This window comes from Triticum dicoccoides, chromosome 4B (genome assembly GCF_002162155.2).
Source record: "Triticum dicoccoides isolate Atlit2015 ecotype Zavitan chromosome 4B, WEW_v2.0, whole genome shotgun sequence".
NCBI lineage: Eukaryota > Viridiplantae > Streptophyta > Magnoliopsida > Poales > Poaceae > Triticum > Triticum dicoccoides.
The window spans coordinates 354,517,197-354,523,196 of NC_041387.1; positions in this window are offsets into that span (position 1 = coordinate 354,517,197).

Consider the following 6,000-nt stretch of genomic DNA (forward strand, 5'->3'; position numbering starts at 1 on the left):
CAAAAATTGAGGGAAATACTTACGCTACTATTGCTGCATCACCCTTTCCTCTTCAGGGAAAACCAACGCAATCTCAAGACGTAGCAAGAAGGATTTCTGGCGCCGTTGCCGGGGAGGTATTCGCTCATGTCAAGACATACCAAGTACCCATAACAAACGCATCTCCCTCGCATTTACATTATTTGCCATTTGCCTCTCGTTTTCCTCTACCCCACTTCACCCTTGCCGTTTTATTTGCCCTCTCTTTCCCAATCTTCACCTCTCTTTTTCGCTTGCCTTTTTCTGTTTGCTTGTGTGTCAGATTACTTGTTGCCATGGCGCAAGATAATACCAAATTGTGTGATTTCTCTAATACCAGTAATAATAAATTCCTTAGTACTCCGATTGCTCCTCTTAATGATGTTGAGTCTTGTGAAATCAATACTACTTTGCTGAATCTTGTTATGAAAGATCAAATCGCCGGCCTTCCTAGTGAAGATGCCGCTACTCATCTAAACAACTTTGTTGATTTGTGTGATATGCAAAAGAAGAAAGATACAGATAACAGTTTGTTAAATTGAAGTTATTTCCGTTTTCACTTAGAGATCGTGCTAAAGTTTGGTTTTCGTCTTTGCCTAAAAATAGTATTGATTCTTGGAACAAGTGCAATGATGCTTTTATCTCTAAGTATTTTCCTCCCGCTAAGATTATCTCTCTTAGGAATGATATTATGAATTTTAAACAACTTGATCATGAGCATGCTGCCCAATCTTGGGAAAGAACGAAATTGATGATTCGCAATTGCCCTACTCATGGTTTGAATTTATGGATGATCATACAAAAAAATTTATGTCGGTTTGAACTTTGCTTCTAGAAATCTTTTAGATTCGGCCGCGGGAGGCACGTTTATGTAAATCACATTAGGAGATGCTACAAAACTTTTTGATAATATTATGGCTAATTATTCTCAATGGCACACCAAAGATCTTCTAGTAAAAAAGTGCATGCCATAGAAGAAATCAATGTTTTGAGTGGAAAGATGGATGAACTTATGAAATTATTTGCTACTAAAAATACTCCTCTTGATCCCAATGATATGCCTTTGTCTACTTTGATTGAGAATAATAATGAATCTATGGATGTGAACTTTGTTGGTAGGGATTGTTTTGGAAACAATGCTTATAGAGGAAACTTTAATTCTAGACCGTTCCCTAGTAATTCCTCTAATAATTATTGAAATTTCTACAATAATTCTTATGGTAATTTTAATAATATTCCCTCTGATTTTGAGAATAGTGTGAAAGAATTTATGATCTCTCAAAAGAATTTTAATGCCTTGCTTGAAGAAAAATTGCTCAAAGTCGATGATCTGGCTAGGAACGTTGCTAGACCTTTGCTTGATGTTGATTCTCTTAAACTTAGATCTACTCCTCCTAAGCATGATATCAATGAGTCTCTCAAAGCCATGAGAATTTCCATTGGTGAGTGCAAGGAAAGAACCGCTAGATTGCATGCTAAGAAAGATTGCTTTGTAAAGGCGTGTTCTTCTAGTTTCAATGAAAATGATGATGAAGATCTTAAAGTTATTGATGTGTCCCTATTAGATCTTTGTTTTTCAATATGAATCTTAATAATAATGGGACTAGAGATGAGTCAACTTTAGTTAGAAGGCATCCCACTAATTCCGAATTTTTAGATCTTGATTCTAAATTTGGTAAAAGTGGGATTGGAGAGGTATGACTTTAAATAGCATTGAACCCACTATCTCGGATTTCAAGGAATTTGATTATGATAATTGTTCTTTAGAAGGTTGTATTTCCTTGTTGCAATCCGTTGTTAATTCTCCTCATGCTTATAGTCAAAATAAAGCTTTTACCAAACATATCGTTGATGCCTTGATGCAATCTTATGATGAAAAACTTAATTTGAAGTTTCTATACCTAGAAAACTTATTGATGAGTGGGAACCTACTATAAAGATTAAAGTTAAAGATCATGAGTGTTTTGCTTTGTGTGATTTGGGTGCTAGTGTTTCCACGATTCTAAAAACTTTATATGATATTCTAGGTTTCCATGATCTTGATGATTGCTCTTTAAATTTGCACCTTGCGGATTCCACCATTAAAAAGCCAATGGGAAGGATCAATGATGTTCTCATTGTCGCAAATAGAAATTTGGTGCCCATAGATTTTATCGTTCTTGACATAGATTGCAATCTTTCTTGCCCTATAATTCTTGGTAGACCTTTCCTTAGAACGATTGGCGCGATTATTGATATGAAGGAAGGGAATATTAGATTCCAATTTCCATTAAGGAAAGGCATGGAGCACTTTCCAAGAAATAAATTCAAATTACCTTATGAATCTATCATGCGAGCTACTTATGAATTGAGTGCCAAAGATGGCACTATTTAGATATATCTTCGCTTTTATGCCTAGCTAGGGGCATTAAACGATAGCGCTAGTTGGGAGGCAACCCAATTTTATTTGTGCTTTTTGTTTTTGTTTCTGTTTAGTAATAAATTTTGCATTTTCTGTTTAGATGTGTTTTTATATTTTAATTAGTGTTTGTGCCAAGTAGAACCTATAGGATAACCTATGATGATAGTTAATTTGATTCTGCTCAAAAACAGAAACTTTGCACACACAAATTTAGTTTGGTTAAATCGTAGAAACGTGATTTTGCGTTGATTCTTTTTGCTGCTGATCAACAGACAAATTTTCCAGGACTTCCTATTTTGGTAGGATTTTTAGAGTTCAAGAAGTTTGCGTTAGTTACAGATTGCTACAGACTATTCTGTTTTTGATAGATTCTGCCTTCCGTGTGTTGTTTGCTTATTTTGATGCATCTATGGCTAGTAAAATAGTTTATAAACCATAGAGAAGTTGGAATACAATAGGTTTACTACCAAAATAAATAAAGAATGAGTTCATTACAGTACCTTATGCGGTGATCTTCTTTTCTTTCACTAACGAAGCTTATGAGATTTCTTGTTGAGTTTTGTGTTGTGAAGTTTTCATGTTTTGGGTAAAGATTTGATGGACTATGGAACAAGAAGTGGCAAAAGCCTAACCTTGGGGATTCCCATGTCACCCCAAGATATTCAAGAGTAGCCAAAATCCTAAGCTTGGGGATGCCCCGTGAAGGCATCCCCTCTTTCGTCTTTGTTCATTGGTAACTTTACTTGGAGCTATATTTTTATTCGCCACATGATATGTGTTATGCTTGGAGCGTCGTGTATTATATTAGTCTTTGCTTTTTAGTTTACCACAATCATCCTTGCTGTACACACCTTTTGGGAGAAGCCTACTTGATTAGAATTTATTAGAATACTCTATGTGCTTCACTTATATCTCTTGAGTTAGATTGTTTTTGCTCTAGTGCTTCACTTATATCTTTTAGAGCACGACGGTGGCTTAATTTTGTAGAAACTGCTAGTCTCTCATGCTTCACTTATATTATTTTGAGAGTCTTTTAGAACAGCATGGTTTTTTCTATGGTTATAAAATTGGTCCTAGAATGGTAGGCATCCAAGTTGGGTATAATAAAAACTATCATAGGAAGTGAATTGGATGCTATGATCAATTTGATACTTGATAATTGTTTTGAGATATGGAGGTAGTGATATTAAAGTCATGCTAGTTGGGTGGTTATGAATTTAAAGAATGCTTGTGTTGAAGTTAGCAAGTCCCGTAGCATGCACGTATGGTTAAAGTTGTGTCACAAATTTGAAGCATGAAGTGTACCTGGATTGTGCATCCTTATGAGTGGCGGTCGGGGACGAGCGATGGTCGTTTCCTACCAATCTATCACTCTAGGAGCATGCGTGTACTGCTTGGTTTTTGATGACTTTTTAATTTTTGCAATAAGTATAAGAGTTCTTATGACTAATGCTGAGTCCATGGATTATACGCACTTTTACCTTTCCATCATTGCTAGCCTCTTCGGTACCGTGCATTGCCCTTTCTCACCATGAGAGTTGGTGCAAACTTCACCGGTGCATCCAAACCCCATGATATGATACACTCTATCACACATAAACCTCCTTATATCTTCCTCAAAACAGCCACCATACCTACCTATTATGGCATTTCCATAGTCATTCCGAGATATATTGCATTGCAACTTTCCACCGTTCCGTTCATCATCATGACATACTTTACTTTTGTCATATTGCCATCACATGATCATGTAGTTGACATCGTATTTGTGGCAAAGCCACCATGCATTATTTTTCATACATGTCCCTCTTGATTCATTGCACCATCCCGGTACACCACCGGAGGCATTCATATAGAGTCATATCTTGTTCTAGTTTCCAGTTGTAATTCATGTGTTGTAATCAATAAAAGTGTGACGATCATCATTATTAGAGCATTGTCCCAAAGAAAAAAAAGGAAGGCCAAAAGAAAAAAAAGAAAGGCCAAATAAAAAAATAAAAAAATAAAAAAAAGAAGAAAAAAAGAAGAAAAAAAAGAAAAAAAGAGAATAAATAAAAATGGCAATGTTACTATCTCTTTTTGCACACTTGTGCTTCAAAGTAGCACCATGTTCTTCATATAGCGAGTCTCATTTATTGTGCTTCAAAGTAGCGCCATGTTTTTCATATAGTGAGTCCCATATGTTGTCACTTTCATATACTAGTGGGAATTTTTCATTATAGAACTTGGCTTGTATATTCCTACGACGGGCTTCCTCAAATGCCCTAGGACTTCGTGAGCAAGCAAGTTGGATGCACACCCACTAGTCTTCTTTTGTTGAGCTTTTCATTCATTTATAGCTCTAGTGTATCCGTTGCATGGCAATCCCTACTCCTCATGTTGACATCAATTGATGGGCATCTCCATAGCCCGTTGATTATCCTCGTCAATGTGAGACTTTCTCCTTCTTTGTCTTCTCCACACAACCCCCATCATCATATTCTATTCCACCCGTAGTGCTATATCCATGGCTCACGCTCATGTATTGCGTGAAGGCTGAAAAAGTTTGAGATTATTTAAGTACGAAACAATTGCTTGTCATCGGGGGTGTGACGAAAATGAAGCATAGCCTAACTATATGATTTTGTAGGGATGAACTTTCTTTAGCCATGTTATTTTGAGAAGACATGATTGCTTTGATTAGTATGCTTGAAGTGTTACTATTTCTTATGTCAATATGAACTTTTATTTTGAATCATTTGGATCTGAACATTCATGCCACGATAAAGAAAATTACATTGAGAATTATGCTAGGTAGCATTCCTGTAACACCCACGATGCGGCTATATCTCCCACGGGTCGAAGCACGACTTAGAGGCATAACCGCATGGTGGTTTTGTCGCAAGAAGGGTCATCTTCACACAATCCCATGTAATGAACAAGAATGGGATAAACAGAGTTGGCTTACAATCTCCACTTCACACAATACATAAATAAGTTCTTACATCATCCAAAATACACTCATAGACCGGCTACGGTCAAATCCAAATGAAAAGAAGACAACCCCAAATGCTAGATCCCCGATCGTCCCGACTGGGATCCACTACTGATCATCTGGAAACGAAACATAGTAACGACGAAGGTCCTCATCGAACTCCCACTTCAGCTCAGTTGCGCCACTTGCGCTGGTTTCCTCGGCACCTGCATCTGTTTTGTTAGAATCTGTGAGTCACGAGGACTCAGCAATCTCACACCCGCGAGATCAAGACTATTTAAGCTCATAGGTAGGAAAAGGGTAATATGGTGGAACTTCAGCAAGCACTAAGCATATATGGTGGCTAACATACGCAAGTGAGAGCGAGAAGAGAAGCAACGCATCGGTCGAGAAGCTAGAAGTGATCAAGAAGTGATCCTGAATCTGCTTGACAAAATAGGAACACTAAGCTACGACTAAATCGCACCACAACAGGTTCAAACAAGCATGGCGAAAGTGCAAAAGATATCAGCTAGGACATGGCATAATCAGCATCAGGTAGCAATGTTCAAAGAAAGTAATCAACATGCTACAGGAACTTATAATATCAAAACAAGACATAGCATGA